We start from the raw sequence: 22753 nt of genomic DNA on the forward strand, positions 1-22753 counted from the left end.
GGTCACTGATGATTATTCATGTTTCTTATGGGTAATGTTTCTTGAATCGAAGGATGAAACGTTTGACAACTTGATGATTCTGTTCAAAAAGTTTGAAATGTTATACAACTTGCCAATCCAAAGGATTAGAAGCGACAACGGTACTTAGATCAGAAACAACCGTATGCTTCAATACTATAATGACTGGGGTATTCTTCATGAGTTTAGCGCTCCTTATACACCACAACAAAATGGCGTTGCTGAACGAAAGAATTGTTCTCTGATTGAGACATCTAGGGCGATGTTGGCAGATTCGAAGCTATCTGTGAGTTTCAGGTCTGAAGTTGTTGCCTCAGCTTGTTACACTCTTAACCGTGTCCTGATAGTAAAGAAGTATGGAAAAACCTGTTTTGAGCTACTTAATAGACGTAAGCCTACTCTGAAGTGGCTTGAGCCGTTTGGATCCCAATGCACTGTTCTGGTTCCTGATGGTAAATTCAGTGCAAAGTCTGTGGAAGGTGTTTTTGTGGGTTATGCTAGTTCTTTAAGAAGGGTATTTTTACCTAGCATCAACCGTATTGTGCAAGTACAACATGTGGATTGTCAAAGGTATGATTGTTTGTGGAGCCATTTCTCATTCCCTGAAGAAGAAATTTCTGATGAAATGGCCACACTGTTATTCCAACAATTTTCTGGGGAAGTTTATCAAGAAAATGTTGAACAAGAAGTTCCAATCTTTAATGAAGATCCGATTCTAGATGATGATGTTCATGTGGATGATACTCCGGCAACACCTTCTTTTGACGATGATGGTGAAGATCATACTGATGTGATTGGGTCGTTGATTCAAACGACATCTGATCCTGTTGCTACTGATTCTGTGCTTTCTGATGAAAACGTCAGGAATCCTTCGAATGATGTGATAGTTCCTGATGAAGTTATGCCTAGAACTTTATCATATCACCCGGAAGATAATATCATTGGAGATTTCAATTCTGGTGTTCATACTCGAAGCCAAATTGATCAAAGCCTGAGTTGTTACTATTCTCAAGTTGCTCCTCTTCAGAATCGGTTTTCATTTAAATGTTTCATTTCTCAAATTGAACCGAAGACATACAAACAAGCTTTGACTGAAGAGAGTTTGGTCAATGCAATGCAAGAATTATTGCAATTTGAAAAACTTGGGGTATGGAAGCTTGTTAATTTACCAGATAACAAATGATGCATTAATACCAAGTGGGTTTTCAAGTGCAAAAGGGACAAAAACGGTATAACTGTCAAAAACAAAGCTTGATTAGTGGTTTTGGGCTACAATCAAAGAGAAGGAATTGATTTCAACGAAGTCTATGCTCCCGTTTCTAGACTTCAGGCAATTAGAATTTTATTAGCCTTTGCATCTTAGGGATTCAAGGTCTACCGGTTGGATGTTAAGTCTGCTTTCCTAAATGGTAAATTGGGTGAAGAAGTCTTTGTAGGAAAACCACCGGGGTTTGTTGATCCGATTCACAAAGACAAAGTGTACTTGCTCGACAAAGCTCTTTATGGTCTACACCAAGCCCCGAGAGCTTGGTATGACACATTGCCTCAACATCTGTTAGACAATAACTTTGTTCATGGCACCGTTGATTGTACACTCTTCACTAAGGAAGTGGATGGTCATCTACTAATAGTCCAGGTCTATGTGGACGATATCATATTTGGGTCAACAAATGATGTTCTGTGCAAAGATTTTGAGGAGGTTATGAAGTCGAATTTCAAAATGAGCGCTATGGGAGGGTTGAAGTTTTTCTTAGGACTGCAAGTCGAACAAGAGTCTGATGGGATTTTTATTCACCAGACAAAATATGTCAATGATATCCTTGAAAAGTTCAACATGGCTGACTCATCGCCGAGTAGCACTCCAATACCGGTTAATCATGGAATTCGTCCTGATCCCACCAGGGAGAAGGTCGATGAAACACTCTACCGTGCTATGATTGGTTCCCTCATGTATCTTACTGCTTCTAGGCCAGACATCATGTATCCGACTTGTCTTTGTGCCCGATATGAATACAGTCCAAGGGTCTCTCACCTAACGATGGTGAAGCGGATACTTCGGTGTCTTAAGGGGAATCCAGGGGTCGGTCTTTGGTATCCTCGAGACGATGTATTTGAGCTGAGAGCATATTCTGATTCTGACTATGGTAGCTGCAAGCTGAATGCCAAATCTACCATCGTCGGCTGTCAATTTTTTTGTAGTAGGTTGGTGACATGGCAGTGTAAGAAACAGACGATTGTGTCGATATCCACCTGTGAAGCAGAATATGTAGCTGCTTCAAGATGTTGTTCCCAAGTTTTGTGGATACAACAACAAATGTGCGATTACGATTTGAATTTTCTTACTACTCCTATTTTTTTTTAAATAATACTGCTGCCATATCCATAACTAAAAAACCGGTAAGTCACTCTAAAACAAAACATATTGACATACGGTATCACTTCATCTGTGACTGTTACGAGAAGAAGTTGATTACCGTTGATAAAATTCACACCGATGAGCAAAAAGCTAATCTTTTTTGCTAAAGCTTTCAATAAAGAATAGATTTTTTTGTTTGTTGGGGCCTAATGGTATAAAGTCCATGGGCGGTGGGAAAGTGAGTGATACGAGGTTATGGATTCCGACATTTGAATAACCGATCACCGAGTCAAATTTTATCTGTATATAGTTTCTTTAAATGGTTTTTGATTTTAGGGGGAGAAATAGGTTTGGGAAAAATACAAAAAAATTGTGATTTCAGTTTGTATAGAGAAAAACCGAAAACATTCAAATATAACCTCTCGCTGAAAATTATGTCACTTTCTCATATTCAAAGGACATACACTTGTATATGTTTGGTCCTGATATATACTTGTAGATATTCGGGAGAGCCATTTACCTGAGAATGGAAAGTTACTGGTGCGTTTGGTAAAATTTCAAAAACATTGAAAAATATGAAAAATACAAATATAATAGAAAATTGCTCCTTAAAATGAGTTTTGAAGAATAAAAGGAAAATGATAGTACATTGATTGTCTTGTTCCAAATCCGGTAAATTGAAGAATAAAAGTCTATTGCTTAATGTTCGGTGTATGGGTAGGCTTTTGAACAAACAAGTAAGAGAATAAGTGATATAAACATAAATTGCCATGTTTAAAGATGGTTAGTATTCCAGGAAAAGTCTTGGTAATGAAGGCAGGAATGTAATAGCCTTTCATACTCAAGCCTTATGTTTCAGTAGATCACAAAAATAAAGTGTTAATAAAGTGTTTTAAGCGTCTAGTACATGGTCTACACTTCAATGATGTATGGTTTTATGGCCTTCAATCCTGTATTGATGGGATGCATTAGGTTTATGGAGCCATGAGGTCTTTATGCTGTTTTCATCTGGGTATTCGAAAGAATATTTTAAATCCTGCTCAAGCGAGCGAACCCTTGATAAGTCATTAAACTTGATCGCTATGTACAAAAGTACAAAATTTCAGTACTGACTTGATCAAAAATATTAGCCATACATTATTCCTCCCGTGCGCGCGTCTTAATACCATTAAGAAACGGACCCCATGGGAATACGATGTGTGTTAGCCGACAAATGAAATCGTGCATACTCATCCTTGGCAAAGGAAGCTTGGTGTGTTGCTTGATAACTGGGATATGCCTTGTTGTGGAAAGCCATTGCTTTGATTGCAAAAAGTTAAAAATTTAAAAAAAAAAAAAAAGTTTTGATCTGCTGGTTCTAAGGTTTAAGTCAAATTGGGGTGATGTGGTAAAAATCAAAATAAGCCTGAATCAAGATTAGAAACTGATCATGTTATGATATTTTGTGCCTAATTGAACCTTAATCATATAAGTGATGTCTCTAAATCTTTTGTTACAAAAGTTTAAGTGGACAAAAATATCCATATCCGACTTAACTTCAGACATAATAAAACTGAAAACCGTGACGGAAGAACGGATTGATCAATATGATTCTTTGCTCAACTCACAAAATGTCTTTCATTTTATTTGTTATTTGTTCTTAGTTTTGATATATTTTGTCTTACAACTTTTCTTTCTTTAAACCAAAAAGATTTTATATTTCCTGAGTTATTTTCGACTTTGGTGAAAGGAGATTCGGGTTTGGATATCCAAGAATCGGAATCGAGAGTTTGTTTTCTAACAAAATTATTCAAAATTGGGATTTAAATGTTTTAATGAAATGATCAAGGTCATTAACTTGGACTTGGTTAAATTCTGTAATTTTAATTGGTATTACAATTGGGTTCAAAGCCTAGGGCTCGTATTTACTTCTGGATAAAAAAACTTTTTGGTTCAAAATTGATTCAAATTTTTTCAAAGAATCTTCAAGGTCATTAGTTTGGACTTGATCTGGATCGTTTATTGCATTTTATTTGTTTGAAAAAATTTCAAAATCAATTGATCTTATACGGGCGTATAAGTTATTTGGCTTATACGGCGTATAAGGTATGCTCTTATATGGCGTATAAGTTAAATAACCTATGCGGGCGTATAAGTCCTGAGTATATAAGAAGGTTATACGGATGTGGAGTCTTTATTTGTTCAAACGCATATCTTTAAAGACTTACATGCTGGTTCTGTGACTCATATTGTGTGTCCGTATATCTGTGTGTTATTGATTTCTCAGAGTACTTGTGGTTGATTTACACACTTCAAGTATCATTCAAGGTATAAAATCACGCTATTATAACAGATCTGAATTGGGTGTTTACCGATGAGTAGTAACCGTCTGAGATTTGGACTTAACTAAACCTAATCTGATTGATATTCATAGGGGTTTGTTATGTTTGTGATTCACGATGAGTTTCCAAACTTGTTTGCCAATAAATTCTTGTCCAATTTGGTTTGATTTGTTCAAATTGATGATTGACATAGTTGTTGACTATTCAAACGCATAAGTTTTTGTTGAACTTATACGGCGTATAAGTTTCTAACTTATTCGGCGTATAAGATCAAATTTCTTATCCGTTTGATTGTCTTATACGTGTGATTGATGTTATACGTGTATGTATCTTATCCGTTTAAAGATCTTATATGCTGAATGTTGTTATCCGTGAATAGTATTATACGTTGGAACTTATACGTCAATGTATCTTATACGTGTGAACCTTATACGGTGTTCATAGACTTTATACGTGTATAAATGATCTTTTAAAAAAAATTTAAAGATTTTCTAACATGTTCTCTGTTTGTATGATTGTGTATGTGCAGATGGTAAGATCTAAGGATTTTGACGTGAACCATAATATTTGTGCATTCCTGGATGGTTCTGACAACAAAATGGAAACTTTTAGTGTCATTCTACCATTCTTCGAGAGATCAAGGATCCATAAGCAATCACAACAAACACTGTTATTATCAAGGAGCTTATTACTGAATTCTGGAGCAATGCCAAACTTGAAGAGGAGTGTATTAAGTCTATGTAAATAAAAAGGAGATTATCGTATCTGAACAAGTTATTCGAGATGTTCTGGAACTTGGGGATAGTTCTACGGATCCTACATGTTTGGATGAAAGATTAGTGAAAGGCTGTTTGCTAAGAATGGGATATCAAAATGAGTTGAACAAAGGGTTCTTGAAAACTGGGCTTTCAAGACCTTACAAGTTTTTAGTTCATGTGATTGTACACTGCTTTGGGCATAGGAAATGTGGATACGAGGATATTCTGGATTATCCTATGTGTATGATGACGGCTCTTATCATATGTGTGTGATGAAGCTTGCATATATGTCAGTCTCTGGTTGTGCTAAGCTCAAGACTTATAGGAACAAAGTTGAAGATCAAATTCCAAAATTCAGATCGTTGTTTGGACATTTGTTCAATGTTGATTATGTGGCTCCAACTAATAAATAGTGGAGGAAGGATGATAGTTACTCGGATAGAGAAAATGAAAATGTGAGAATGCAAGGGTTTGTTGCTTTAGGAGGTAAGTGGTTTGTTAAAGCTGAAGATGCTGATGTTGCTGAAGGGTCTCAAAAGAGTAAAAAAGAAACGCAAGCGTGCAGTGAAAACTGAGGTTGTTGAAGAACCAGTTCAAGCTACACAAGATCCAGTTGTTAGAGGCTCTGGTGATGATGAGGATACTGAATCTGATGGGGAAATTCCTAAGAATTTATTAACTGATCTTTGTGGGTTGCATGATTTTTTTAAGGAAAGAAAAACAAAGAAAAAGTCTGACGATGATGATGAATCTTATATTCCTGAAGCGAGTCAAAGTCAACCAAAGAAGAAACGACGTGTAAAACATATGGTCATGAGGTCTGTGACTGACCGATGCTTAGTTGATGAACCTGGTGAGCAAGATGATCAAGGAGTGTCTGTTGATAAAACTCCCGAGGTAATTAAACTACCAGAATCTGAGGAGACACCAGATTTCGAGGTGAATTTAGATTACACCATTGATCATTTGTTGAAAACACCAAAGTCTATTCCGAAAGTCCATGAAGATGTACACCAGTAAACACCTAAAGTTGATCCCAAAGCTGCTGAACCTAATATATCACAACAATCTTTTTCAGATGTATTTCTACAGATTGATGGACCACCGAAAGAAGATGTTGAAATATTTAAGGAGAAATTTGCTAATCAAGTGGTGAAGATTGATATTTTGGTTGATGAAAATATTCGTCTTCGTGCTGATAACATTGAAACTATCTGACGATCTGCTTGTGGAACACATAAAGTATTATGTCATAATTGAGCAGAAGTTGGGAATTCGTTTAAATTCGAAAGTTGATCGAGATGAAGCTGGTAATACGGTGTTTGAGCGAGTGTATGGTGGTGATATAGGAGTAGCTGAAGCTTCATTTCGTGTTGAGTATGATCTGGGTAAAGCTACTGATAAAGACAAGTCTAAAATATAAGAGCCTATTATTGAAATGGTGGTAGAAGCTTCTTTGCAAGCTGGTGAAGCTAGCCAGATAGAGATTCCGGTTGCTGAACAAGTTTTTGAACCTATTGAACAACCGATTACTGTTGAAGATAATAAGGTTGTTGAGGAAGAAGAGGAGAATGATGAGGAAAAGTTAGATTTTGGTGATACTGATGATGTCGATTTTGATGATGACGATGATACACCGCTGGGTGGTGCTGGATCGGTTGCGGGTAAGACTGAAAAGAAGTTTGAATTTACGGATGGTGATGTTGAAAAGAATGATCCACCACAGGAATCAAAATCTGATAAAGCACCGACTGAAAAAACAGTGGAGGAATTAGAAGTGTTGGTAACTTCTAGTGTTCATATTACAAGTATGGTTGAGGAACTGGAAGAAGGGGAGATTCCAGTTGATAAGTCTGAATTAGCAAAGATGTTGGATGTTTCAATGGACGACTTTTGACTTTGTGAAAGTTAATTACTGATGTTGAGTTTATGGATCAACCTGAATCAGTCAAGTATGTTGGTGAAGAAGAAGATTTTGATGCTTTTTATGAAGTATTCAATGAGGAAATTGAGATGGAGCCATATCCGAACAAGCAAGCCAAAAAGTTTAATAAAGATGAAATTAAGATTTGGTTTCCTGATCGAGTTGATATTCCAAAACAAGTTTTCAAGAATCCTGTGAAGTATTACAAAAAGACTGGGGTGGATACTACAATGGTTAAGTGTTTGAGCGTTTCTTTTCTGAGCAAAATCAAGAAGATTGGTATTAGAAGATTATTTGGAGTACAATACTTTAATAATTTGATGGAATTGAAAAGTCTACAAAGCCGTCGTTCGAGGAATATATGAAAGATTACCGGAAAAGAGTTTTTGGGATTGATTAAAGACCTAGCAATATCCAAGGGGAAGTTTGTTAGAACATTTTTGTCTAATGCTAGGTCTAGTGGGTTTAATGTGTCATTGTATGTTGTAAAGGGCTATACTATCAATAGATGAAAGTATCTAAAGTGAAACGTATAAGTTAGGGGACGTATAAGCTTATACAGAGCCTGACCTTATACGGTGACACTGTTCATCTATATATAGGACATTTCATGTTTTGATTCATATCAGTTGTAACAGTTGTGATTCAGTCTATACTTTCATTGTGAAATCAATATACTGAGTATTAAGAGTGTTTGTGTTGAAATTGATTTATGATATATTTCCGCTATATCATATTGTATATGAAATATAATCGTTTCGGTCCTAATCATTACAATTCTACGTACATGATGTTTAGCATGATGAGGATCATGTTCTTTTAGTTTGGTTAACAAACTAAATTTCCACATATCATTCCCTTTTTGAGTGGTACAATACAACTGGGTGCATAACTGCACCTGGTCTAAAGATTTGCTGACAAAACTGGTCTAAAAGTCTCTAATCTGCCTCACAAAAACATATGTTTATATAATATGTCTATATAAAGTCATATAGTTTTATAAATACCGACTATGGATTAAAATAGTCATAGATAATGCACACAACTGACAAATCCATCTGTTATTTGGTAACACTTACACCAAATTAATAAGAATATAAGGTTGATAAAAAACTAACAAAATTAGAATAAATGAAAAAATAAAAAATAAAATGAAAACGTAATATCTAATTTATTAATAGTATTTTAGCAACCTATTATGCCAAAACAAACACCCTAAAAACAGAGGAATTAAATACTAAAATTAACCAATAAGAAGCTGTTATTAGAAATATAAGCAAGAATAACATTCAGGATTAAAAACATTGAAACATACAAATATGGATCCCGTGACTTCAAAGAATTCTTATATGAAATAATAAAAAAAATATTAAGTTAGTATAAAACCATCAACGACTACATTGTTAATTTCACTTAAAATCAACAATCAATAAGTTATAACTAATCTTACCACGAAGCGATAATGGTAATGGCAAAAAGATACTTACATTCGCCATCTTGGTGATGAAATATACACAATTGAAGGCACAAGTTTAAGTATTTGAAATACGCAATTGAAAGGATGTCTGCTACTGAGCTTTGAAGGCACGAGTTTAATATTAAAGATTAGAGATACACCATTGAAGGTGAATGATTTGTTTTAGAAGAACATAGTTAATAATGAAGAGTCGTTAATGAATAAGGTTATGGACTGGGTTGTTTATTAAGTAAAAATAATGGGCCATAGGTAATGGGTCGTCCTAATTATGGATTTAATTAATTTCTAAAACATAATTACACAATGACTATATGATGGCTTACAACTTATAAAATATAAAAAAAAATAATTTCAATAAATAAACAAATATTGTTGAATCAAAAATAAAAATATAGTTGGTTTTGAGTTAAAAGCGTAACATCAAAATATCCAATTATTGATGATTATATGAGATAAAACAAATAGTATTTTTAAAGATTAAATTTAATTTCAAAGGTGAATAAAACAAAACATCCAAAGATGACAAATTATCCAAATAAACATAAAACATAGATAGTGAGTCCAACAAACCAAATCAAACATAATAAACCAAAAAGTCTCAAATCTTAAATGATAACAATGAAATCTATTCATTATCTTTATTCACAAATCATACTCTTTCACCTTGAAACATTCTCCAATTTTGGAGTAAAAAGTTTCTGTAACATTCTACTTTTGATTATAATAAATAAATGAATTTCTGTTTATTCAATAAAGTGTCGTGTGTCGGTTTAGATAAATAAATTATTTGATGATGGGCTTGGACCTTAAAAGATAGAATAAAAGATGGAATGGGCCTTAGGTCCATGGGCTTAAGGGAGTATAAATACCCCTTAAACCCAAAACCTTTCCATTTTTATCCATCTCTACACCATAGCCTACACCATCAAAAACACACACAAACACTATCCTACAACCCGAGTCAAGATCCGAAGGTGAAAACACAAGATTATTGGTGCAATAACGTTGTGACGAACCGAACCTACATCAGAGACCAGCTCGTGTTCGTAGTATGACTCGTTTAAGGTACGTTTATAATCTGAGATCATTTATTTAGGATCGGATTCATCTAGGAAATCTTAGATCTGTATGCCTATGGTAAAAACGAATCCAACAAAGCAAATCCTACTGAAATTCATTGCATTTGCTAGGTTAATTGTTAACCTATAGAACCCGTAACAAATATGCATAAATCGCACCCTTTAAACATGAATGTGTGGTTGATTGGACACCTAGGGTTTGTAGGCGATGTGATTGCGAGTTCAATGACACCAAAATCATGTTATTTCGTTTAGAATCGGGGGTTTTAATCGCATGTCTGAGGTATGTTGACTGTTATTGTTCTTGACGATTTTGACTTTGAACCTTGAGTCAAAGTCTGGATAAGAACTGTTGATGATTCGTTAGGGTCTGGTGTTTCGTTACGCGGTCATAAAGAATGGGACTCATTCGTGTGACTTGATAACTAATCAGCCCTTCATTCGTTAACTACCCATTCGTTATACCCAAATAACGAACTAGACAACGAAACATATAATGAATCAAGTGATTCGTTACTCGCCAATTCGTTAAGAATAAGGTAACGAAATTGAATTGTTGATAGGATATATATGCTACCCCAAAAATAGTTAAAAATGGGTAAATAGGGGGTGTGAGAAATTCACCTTTGGAATTGGATGATATAATGGTTGCCGAACGTTTGGACGATGATTAGGGTCCTTCTTATGATGTCAATTGGATCAGTTCGTGTTTAATTCGAGTTATTGTGATTTAATAATAATTCCGACGGGTGGTGTTAAATTAGAGTTTATTATATCGTTAATGACGAAATAAATGGTTTGTTAATGTTTAATATTAGTGGAGACGACGTTTGGATACATTAACGTATAGAATCGGATGTTAAAATGGTCGTTTTAAACGTCGCCGGAAAATCGTGGCCACCGCCGGTGGGTCCTCTACCGGAAAAAACGTGGGTAAGAAGAGGGGGGGCTGAGATTATATTTTATTATATTTTTAAAATAAATTTACACTTTAAGCCCTTGAACTATCAAAACTTTTATGTTTTGTTTTTAAACTTTATTTACCCTTTGAACCTTGAACTTTATAAATGTAAACTAGATAAAAACTTCATATCTTTATATTGTTTACATTTTATACTCACATAGTTTGAACTTGATTATTTTATTAACTTTTAAGGCTCGGAGATTCGTAGATTGAACGATACGAATAGATAATGAACATATACAAACTCTAAATCATTGAAATTTATATAACTTGATAAATCTCATAAAAACAAATGCATTGAAACTACTAAGCGGGTCGGTTAAATGAATAAAATACAAATACGAATGCGAATACGAAAATTGACAAATATCACACATTACACGGGAACCTTCTGTAGAACCCATTATTAACACAAGAGAGGATAGGAGTGAAACTCTATGAGGACCACCAACGAAGGTTATTAACTGGATCCTACTGTTCAAGCCGCCATCGCTCAAGCTATAGCTGCTGTAGTGAAGAATTTGCATCCTAGCAAGTCTTCTGAAAGCCATGCAAGGACCGCTGAGAGGATAGGGGAGAATGGTAAGAAGGATGATGAGAGAGAGAGAAAGGTGACTCGAGTGAGGTTAGGTCTGTGAAGGTCGATGAAAGAAAGAGAGGCCGAGGTGGGTGTAACTACAAGTCGTTCAAAGGTTGCGACCCAACAAAGCTGACTGGTTTAGGGGATGCAATCGCTACTCTTCATTGGATAACCACCATGGACAAGGTTATACGAATCAGTGAGTGCCGTCCCGATCAAGCACTGAGTTATGCTACTCAGTCGGTGATGAGGCTATGTTCTGGTGGGAAACTGTGGAGCATAGAAAAACCCAGGGAGAGATTAAGGCTATGAGGTGGGATGATCTAAAGGAGTTGGTCATGAAACGTTTCTATGTTGATGCTAAAGTTGAGGGGGCTGAGATGAATTTTTTGAATATGAAGGCAGGTAAGATGACACATCGCGAGTACACTACTGAGTTTAATCGTAAGTTCATATTAGTGCCCGATATGGTGAACACTAAAGTGAAAAGGATCAAGTGCTACATCAGAGGACTTCCACAGAATGTCTGTACCTTAGTCAGGGCTAGTAAAGCTGCTTCTTTTGACTCTGCTGTTGAACTCGCAGAGATGGTTTACGATGATCTGGCTATGGACGATGTGGTGGTGGAAGAGAAGATAGAGAAGAAGTTGTTTTTTCTTGCTAAACAACTCGGTACTTAGTTGTGGAACTCCAAGGATAAGTGATAGAAAGTGTGGGAAAATAAACCGTGCAAGACTTGTGGAGAAATGCACGATGGTGAGTGCAAGTAGGGTACTGGTTCTGATGGTTGCCATAAGTGTGGGAAATTTCATGGTGGAAAGTGCATGCTAGGGTCAAATGCTTGTTACAAATGTGGGGAAGGTGGGGCATTACGCTCATGAATGCAATGCCGAGCCCACATGTTACAAGTGCGGTAAGAAGGGTCATATGGCAAGGGAATGTACCGAAGTCGGAGGAAGTGGATAGAAGGATGCTGACCAGTCTAGGCCAAGGACCATGGCATACATTCTGACTCATGAACAAGCCAAACAGATTCCAGATGTCGTGACAGGTACGTTTCTAGTAAATGGCATTTCCGCTTCTGTATTATTTGATTCAGGTGCAAATAGAAGTTTTGTAGCTACGACATTTAGTAAGTTAGCAAAAATGAAATATTGTTGTGTGCCTGAAACCTTTATAGTAGAAACTGTCAGTGAGACCTCGGTTAGGATAATGAGAGTGGTTAAGGATTGTAAAATAGAGTTAGAAGGACGTGAGTTCCCTGTTACCTTGTATGTTATGACCTTAGGAGGATTTGATGTGGTTTTTGGAATGGATTGGCTATATGAGTTTAAGGTTTAGATAGTGTGTAAGAGTATGTTTATAAGGGGATAGTGGTACGGTGACAGTTTATGGTGATAAAGAAAGTTCAGGGATTAATATCATTTCGATGATAAAAGCCGAAGGTTTGTTAAGGTGAGGGTGCGGTGCCTACCTGGCGTATGTTGTCAAAGCTACAACCAAGACGAAAGAAGTAAAAGATATTTCTGTTGTGCACAACTACCTAGAAGTGTTCCCTGAGGACTTTCCGGGATTGGCACCGGAGTGAGAGGTAGAATTCCAGATATACTTAATACTAGGAGCACAGCCCGTCGCGAAAGCACCTTACCGTCCGGCTCCATCTGAGATGAAAGAATTGATGTCCCAACTACAAGAACTCCTTGATAAAGGTTTTATAAGACCGAGTATTTCCCCATGGGGCACACCGATGTTGTTTGTTAAGAAGAAGGATGAAAGTATGAGAAAGTGTATAGATTATCGTGAGTTTAACAAGCTTACATTGAAGAATAGATATCCGTTGACACGGATTGATAATTTGTTTGATCAATTACAAGGTTCGAGTTAGTTCTCACGAATGGACCTTAGATCAGGTAGGCTATCATCAGCTGAAGGTGAAAGAGACAGACATCCCTTAGACAGCGTTTCAGATGCGGTATGGACACTATAAGTTCCTCGTGATGTAGTTCGGTCTAACGAATGCTCCCACAACATTTATGTATATGATGAATAGGGTATGTTGGCCGATGTTAGATAAGCCAGTCATCATTTTCATTCACGATATATTGATTTATTCTAAGAGTGAGTCTGACCATGCGGAGCATCTAAGAGAAGTATTGGAGATTTTGAAGGAAGAGAAAATGTATGCTAAGTTTTCGAAGTGCATGTTCTGCTTGTGTGAGATACAGTTTCTAGGTCACGTAATCAACCCTGAATTGATTACTGTGGACCCAGCTAATATTGAGGCAATAATGAATTGGAAGACTCCGAAGAACCCGACTGATATACGCATCTTCTTAGGCTGGCTATTATAGGAGATTCATTGAAGGCTTATCCAAGATAGCCGCACCGTTGACTAGAATGACCTGGAAGTATGTAGTATTCAATTGGGGTAAGTTTCAGGAGGAGGCTTTTGAGGAATTGAAGAAGAGACTCACACAAGATCCAATCCTTGCTCTACCCGATGGTGACGAGGATTTGGTTGTTTGTACAGATGGCTCACATCGTGGGTTAGGTTGCGTGTTAATGCAACGAGGAAAAGTGATAGCTTATGCGTCTATACAGTTGAAGGTTCATGAGAGTACTTACCCGAAGTATCATTTAGAACTAGCAGCAGTAGTGTATGCTCTCAATATATGGAGACATTACCAATATGGTACCAAGTTTACTAGTTACACCGATCATAAGAGTTTGAAGTACTTCTTCGAGCAGAAAGAGTTGAACATGAGACAGAGGAGATGGTCGAAGTTAATAAAGGACTATGACTGTGATATCAAATACTATCCTGGTAAGGCTAATGTGGTTGCTGACGCACTAAGCCGTAAGAATGAAGAAGTCATTGCAATAGTGAAGTCGTATAAGTTGATCATTAACTCATATCTCTTTGAAGAGATTATCAAAGTATAGTCTGAGGTGCTTATAAATGAAGGGCTAGTGAAGAAGGAAAGAATCTTCGGACATCAAGACAAGCTGATGGAAAACAGTCATGGTGTGAAGACTAGGTTTGGCCACATGTGGATTCCGAGCCATGGAGATTTTAGAGGGTGAAGCCCATAATTCAAGATACTCGATCCATCCAGGATCCACCAAAATGTATCAGGATCTTAAGAGAGACTACTGGTGGTCGGGTATGAAGAATGACGTATTAGATTATGTTAGTAAGTGCTTAACTTGTTTGAAAGTCAAAGTTGAACATCATAAACCTTATGGAAAGATGTCGCCTTGGGAAATACCTGAATGGAAATGGGAACACATCACCATGGATTTCATAACTAAGCTACCGCGTACAGCTAAACATCATGATACCATTTGGGTGATAGTGGACCGTTTGACTAAAAGTGCTCACTTTATGCCTATACGAGAGGCTATCTCGTCAGAAACGCTAGCAAATGTGTTCATAAAATAGTTTGTGGCTAAACATGGAGTGCCATTATCAATCGTTTCTGATAGAGATACTCTCTTTACTTCGAGAGTCTGAAAGAAGTTCCATGAAAATATGGGGACAAGACTAAACATCAGTATGGCGTATCATCCTCACACAGATGGGAAGTCTGAAAGGACTATCCAAACCCTTGAGGATATGTTGCGTGCTTGTGTTTTAGAGTTTGGGGGAAGTTGGGATGATCATCTGCATCTTGCACAATTCTCTTATAACAACAGCTACCATTCAAGTATTGGTATGCCGTCATTTGAGATGTTGTGTGGTAGACGTCGTAGAACTCCTGTATGTTGGGAAGATATTGGTCAGAAGGAAATTGGAAGCCTAGAAGTTGTGCATGAAACCATGTCAAGGTTTCATCAGATCAAGAGAAGAATGAAAGCTGCTCAAGATCGTCAGAAGTCGTATGCTCAAGGTCTCGCCTTGGAAAGGAATTATTCATTTTAGGAAGAGAGGAAAGCTAAGTCCAAGGTATATTGGACCATTTAAGATCATCGATCGTGTGGGAGAAGTGGCTTACAAGCTGGATTTGCCTGAAGAGTTAGAAGGGATTCACTCAACCTTCCATGTTTCTCATTTGAGAAAATGTCTAACTGATGACACGTCACATGCGCCATTAGTAGACGTTGAGGTTGATGAACAGTTAAACTATATTGAATAGCCTGTCGAGATTGTTGAAATCAAGGAAAAACAACTCCGTCACAAAGTTATCCCTTTGGTGAAAGTGTTATGGAAGCATCGCAAAGGATCAATGCCACTTGGGAAGCTGAAGAAGGCATGCGCAAGTTTTACTCGAATATGTTTAAGTAATAGTTAGGTTTCGGGAACGAAACCTCTTTAAGGAGGGAAGACTTGTAACATCCTGCTTTTGATAATATTAAAATAAAAGACATTCTGTCTACTTACGGGTGTGTTTATACTTAGTCAAGATTATATAAAATGTTAGAGTGTGGGCTTGGACCTTAAAAGATGGAATAAGAGATGGTGATGGGCCTTAGGTCCATGGGCTTAAGGGTATATAAACCATGTAAACCTTCCTAAAACCCTAAACTCTCATTCTTATCATCTAGGCTCCATAACACAATCAAAAACACACACAAACACCTCCTATATCCTGAACCAAGATCCGAAGGAAAAGACCCGAGCTGGTGGGCATTAGAACTTCGTGACGAGCAAAACCTACATCAAGACTAGATCGCGCTTGTAAACCGATTCGTTTAAAGGTACGTTTTATAACGAACCACTTGTTCGGCTCGTTTAGTATTCCTAGATCCATACAAATGATAAAGACGAAAAAAACGAAATGATTCTCTGTGAAATCCATTATTGTTTGATAAATTAATCGATCGTATAAAGAACCGTTTATATATATACATCAAACGCACCATTTAAACGTAATGTTTTGATGTTTGGTGGATTAGGGTTAGTAGGCGCTGTGATTCCAAGTCTATTGGTACCAAATTTGTGTTGTTTCATCGAGATTTGAAGGTTTATTGCAGATCCGGTGTCTGCTGACTGTTTTCGTTCATATCAGTTTTGACTTTGACATTCGAGTCAACGAATGGATAAGTCTGATGCTCATTCATTATGTCAAACAAATCGCTAGTCATTCGTTAAACGGTCATAACGAATAAGATGCATCCATGATGTGCTAGAAACAGTCAATTAAATATTAACTAAACTAAACAAGTAATAAAAACTAGACTTAAGACTCAACTACACGAAACACCGGCAAGTGAACCGGTCAATTGTACTAAAGCTAAGTAAGTTCGGAATATCGAACCCACAGGACTCTATAAATTACATTAATTAACTAATTAAACTCGACTTACGACACGACTATTTATTATTAATGTTTAAAGGGGGTTTTTAAACTAGGATTTAACTAAGAAAGCAAATAAACAAGTAAACAAGAAATAAGCAATTAAACACAAGATCAAAACCAATCAGAGAAGGAATCTACCTAGGTAAGAATCCCATGCATCAACAATCATCAAGCAATGGACAAATAACATGATTATGGAAACTGATTTCTAAACATATTCATATAAGAAACCCTAAGGACCCTTGACTAAATCAAACGAAATCCCAAAGAACAATTATTAGATTATTAAGCAATCAGTATTATTGATTTCCGCAAAGTCATCAATTAGAGTTTATTAATAGTATCTAAAGCAAGCAATCTTACGAAACACTAAACCCTAGATAACTTGATAAACTTAACATGACATCATGAACATGGATCAACACAATAAGCAATAATATTGTCACTATCTATCCTAGCATGCAATTGACCAAGACACATGAATAACTCCTCACCTTACAGCTTTTGGAATTTTGCAAAGCATTTAAAATCTTAATGAACGATTAACAAGCTTCTATGATCTAATAGGCCTATTCAACCATAATAATCAAAAAACCAAGTAATGATTAAACAGGAACCCTAATATCTAAAGAACACAATCAATAGAAAGCAAAATCCATGTGAAGCAATAATTAATAATCAATCAAGATAATAAATACTTAAACGCATCATGAAAACAAAATCAAGTCTTTACTATTAAAATAACGAAACCATAATCTAAACATTATCCAAAGAAAAAATCATGCATCAAACATGTTCATCAAACCTAGGTAGACATGAAGTCTAGCCTAGAATCATTATTAAAAACAATCCTAAACAAGTATTAAAAACAAATAGGAAAGACATCAAAAATAATGAACAAGGAACGAAGGTTAGAGCGATAAAACCCTTTGCAATTGATCATTGAACACCCGGATGAAAGAACTCTTGATCCTCCTTGGTTCCTAGCTTTAAATCACCTTCAAAACCTTGGAAAACCTCTCAAAATCGGCTGCCAAAAGTCTCCCTATCGGCTAGGTTATAACCCTTTTATATTAAACGAACTGGGCCTTGTAACTTGCAAAATGTGCTGACCAGGGAGCCCTAGGCGCCCCGTGACCGCCTTGGCCCTTGCCTTAGCACGGCGTGGCGCCCTTCTGATGTAGCCCACGAATTTTTCATGTTATTTATTACTTAAACTTGTTAGATCTCTTCCTTAGCTTCCAAGCAACAATAAGAACCTTCTTGAACTTCTTCTCCTTGACTTACAAATCATCATCTACATGAAAACAAATCAAAACACTAAGTGGAGTAATCATGTAACCAATGATGAACAAAACGAGCATAAACTTTGCATGAAAAGATAGAAAGAATTAAGTTTAACATGCAAGAAACCAAAAGATTAAAAACACGACAAATATAAAAATTACTTGACTCAAAACCTAATTTAATATAAGATAAACGAACACGAACTAAACCGAACTCAAAATATTAAAGAAACAAAACTTTACACGGGATTTGAGATGCATAAATAGATGTATATCAATCCATGTGCCTTTATAACGAATGAACCTCTCATTCATCTTACAGAATTAACGAACGGCATTCGTCATTCATTATCCACCCATTCGCCATAATAAGATAACAAATCATGTCATTCGCTATAAGATACACTTGCAAGCTCTTGTAACGAATGATGCCTCATTCGTCTTATATATAGCATGAATGGCCTTAGTCATTCGTTATGCACTCATTCGTCTCGGATCAAGCCATTCGTTATAATGAATGGAACCATTCGTCATAACGAATGGGATAGCGAATAAGATAATCATTTAAGAAGTTTAATGAAATTTGTATTAAGGATTTTTAATGAAAATAAAAATTTTCCAAGCTGACCTGGCAGCTCGACCTTAGCCAGGGGTTCTGCCCCTTGGACCCTACTAGGGGCTTCCGCCCCTAGACCCTGCTGGCAGGGACGCTGCCCCGGACCCCGTTCGTTGAGGGTTATATTGAACTAGAAATACGATATGAGTAGTGATAGTAAATTGATGCTTGTCATTGTTATACAGTTAGCCGCGCCGAGTTAAAGAGAGGAGTTACCATTAACTCATAAAGGAACCGAGCTCAAGTGAGTTTCTAGCCCCATTTCCTTGTTTATGTTTTCAGGTATGTGCGCATACTTGATGTGATTAGTTAATACACTTACCTTAAGCGGTAAGTGTATGCTATGTGAATGTTTATGAATGATGCATGTATGCTATATGAATGTCTTTGAATGATGTATCTATGATATATGAATGATGTAGACGATATTATGAGTATGTATGAAAGTATATAAATATAAAAGAAATGTCTTTGAATGATGTATCTATGATATATGAATGATGTAGACGATATTATGAGTATGTATGAAAGTATATAAATATAAAAGAAATGTGAAGAAGGGTGGCAGACCCTAATAATATCTGTGAAGGAGGGTGATAGACCCTAATAATATATGTGAGGTTATAGGGCGAAAGGCTCTTTAAGGGTGGCAGACCCTAATAATATCTGTGAGGTTATAGGGCGAAAGGCTCTTTATAATGTATAAGTATGTATGTAAAGCAATATAAAATATGAAAGTACGAAAGAAAGAAAGAAAAAAATAATAGAAGAAAGAAAGAAAGTATATACTTATGTATAGCAAGTTAAGTAAGTAATATGTATCTACGGATACGTATGAGTAAGTATGTGAATGTATTGTATGTTACATGTTTTAACTAAAACTCACTCAGCGTAGCTGACTTTTAGTATGCACGCAGGTTAATAGACTGAAGTAGTTAGCTTGAGGGGGACACATGGCAGGATCTGAAGAAGCTGACATCTGCAGAAAGATTTGTCATGGTGTTAAATATGATGTTTTATGTTATGCCTTTAAAGACAAGTTTGAATGTTTGTAACGAATGATTGAAGTTTTATTTATTCCGCGAAAGTTTTAATTAACTCTGATATGTAGAACTGTGTTTATGAGTAAATCCAACGCCAAAGTAAGCACCGGGGAACGGGACCTTACATATAATAATCAATAATTGGATATTTTGATGTTTGACTTTTAATTCAAAACCAACAAACTCTCATTGTATATGTTTCATAATTAGATATTTTGATGTTTGGCTTTTAATTCAAACCCAACAGACTCTCACTTCATATGTTTTCTAAACTGCATCCGTGTAAATCACAACATTTTCGAAAGACAAACTCTAAAATTACTTGATCTAATAGTCAATATAATTATTTATTTATGTATTAACTTGATAATTTACAATCTAAATAATCAATGTCTATATAATTCCAACCATGTTGTAATACAAACAATACTTTATGACATATGTATTTTATACATGTGTATAACATATTATTTGTAACATTCAAAAATATTTTTTGTGTTGTTTATTTTTTTGTAATTTATTCCTTATATTCATAGTTATTGAAAACGACCATCTGATACGCCTAGACGCTATTTTTAGGCGAGGTGCAGATTTGGCACTTCTAAATAGGGAAGGCGTAATTCTAGGAGCAATTTCAGTTTTGTTTTTGAATTTTTATAAATATTTTTATGATTTTATTTTGATTATTCATTAACAAAGCTATCTAAAATAAAGTCAAATTTACTTTATTTAATCCAATCTTTCTATATTATCATTGAAAATTCTGAATGATGTTTTTTTAGTTTAATTTGCTTTACTAAATTCCCATTATATGATTTAATCTTTAAAACTAAAATTTAATGGTAGACTTTTTAATCTAGAATATTATTTTTTTCTAGCAATTGCAGAGCATAATTAGTAGTCCGATCTAATGTTAAATGTGTAGAGCTGACTTCAATTAGTTGGTGACTGCAAAATTTTTGTTGGCTACTGATTCTATTAAACTTTAGCTTTAGTATTGGATAATTTTAAAGTTTTTGAATTTTGGATATTGGATAACTTTTGGCATTGAAACTATGTGATTATAGTTTTGGAATACATAAATATATTTTGTATTTATTTTTCATCGTGCGCTTTTATTTTCTCGGGCCCTTTTCTTTTTGGCGCCTTGAGCCTAGGTCTTAGCCAAGGCCTATGCGCCTTGAGTGCGCCTCACGCATTTAATAACTATGATAATTTTAAACCATGTTAGCTAATTTTGAAAGAAATATTACAAAATCCTCATCCATAAGTTTATTCCATCTCATTAACTTTAAAAATATTTGTTTTTTCAATGAAATTAATTTCTATACTTTATAAGTGGTAAGCCTTCATATAGTCATATTAAGAAGAATGTGTAATTATGTTTTAAAAATAAAGTAAATCCATAATTAGAACGCCCCATTATCTAATGCCCATTATTACTTAACAAAACAACCTAGTTCATAACCTTATTCATTAACGACTCTTCATTATTAACTATGTTCTTCTAGAATATATCCTCCACCTTCGATGGCGTATCCCTAATATTTAATATTAAAACACATGCCTTCGAAACTCTGTATCCGACATCCTTTGAATTGTGTATCTCAAATACTTAAACTCGTGCCTTCAATTGCGTATCTTTCATTACCAAGATGGAGAATGTATCTTTTTGCGATTACCATTATCACTCCGTAGTAACGTATTGATTGCCGATTTTAAGTAAATCAATAATATAGTTGTTGATGGTTTTATACTAGCTTAATTATTATTATTATTATTATTATTATTTCATATAAGAATTCTCTGAAGTAACATGATGAATGTTTGTATGTTTCAATTCCTAAGCTAGGGAAACAACCCGCCGCGTTGCGGCGACGCAGCAACTCGAATTCAGTCGGTATAAGTTAAGTTCATTACGACACCGGCATTAAATCAGAAACAAATAGGGGTCAGGTTTGTTTGGCATCTATGCCCCCTGCCCTCCAAACAATATGGGAGCCTTTCAGCAGCTTATGATACAAATAACATATTTAAAATGATGTTTACTCGATCATTAAAATCCGGGCATTGAAATGCTGAGTCAATGTGAATTCGGCCGATATCAAATTTGTTTATTGAGGTTCCGGAAATAAATCCAAATAATAAATTATTCAAGTTAAAATATTTAAAACAAATAGAATAATAAAAAAATACATAAACAAACAAATACACAAAAAATCAAATGACAAAGTAGTGAAGAAAAACAAATTGCTGCTTACTATAGGTTTCGAACCAGCACGTACATACATATAGAAAGCCTTTGCCAAAGACTAACCAAAAAGAGCAAAAGCCACCAGGCCACACAATCCTAGTCGTTTAACTAACAAAATGATTTGAATAAATATCATAACTAAACAAATTTAATATTAAAAAAAAGAACTCGTGGCACTGACATTTCACTCTTCACCGCGTTGCGGTGACGAGCACGAATTCGGTTGGTATCGGTTATGTTCGTACTGCTATAGACATTAAACCTAAAACACAAATTAGTGAATACTCGTATAACATAGTTAAAATAACGTTTATTCGGTCAGTAAAACACGGTTGTTGTAATGCCGAGTCAACACGGATTTTGTCAGTATCAATTACGTTTGTGCTACGTTTGTTATGGTTCAGAACTAAACCTAAAAAATAGTTCCGCCAAGTTAACATATCTAGAATAAAAATACCTACACGAATTCGGTCGTGTCAATCAGTTAGGTTAATTACGGTTATAAGAACCAAAGCTAAAAAGTAAATTTATCATATTATGATAGTTAAAAAAACATTAAATAAATAAAACATACCATATAAACTAACAAATGAACCTAATACGACACACACAATGTATCCTAATTGACATCAATAACAACTAAAGAAAAAAAATTGAAACTTTCTGCCTTGGAGGCTCGAACTTAGGAAGAAGGCGGAGCACAAGTAGTTAGAAAAGATAGTAATACCCACTGAACCAATTAAACAGATGATATTAACTTTCGAAGTAATTTTATAA

Source organism: Bidens hawaiensis, unplaced genomic scaffold (genome assembly GCF_021521415.1).
Source record: "Bidens hawaiensis isolate Kalapana, Puna unplaced genomic scaffold, B.hawaiensis_p1.1 tig00022332_1, whole genome shotgun sequence".
NCBI lineage: Eukaryota > Viridiplantae > Streptophyta > Magnoliopsida > Asterales > Asteraceae > Bidens > Bidens hawaiensis.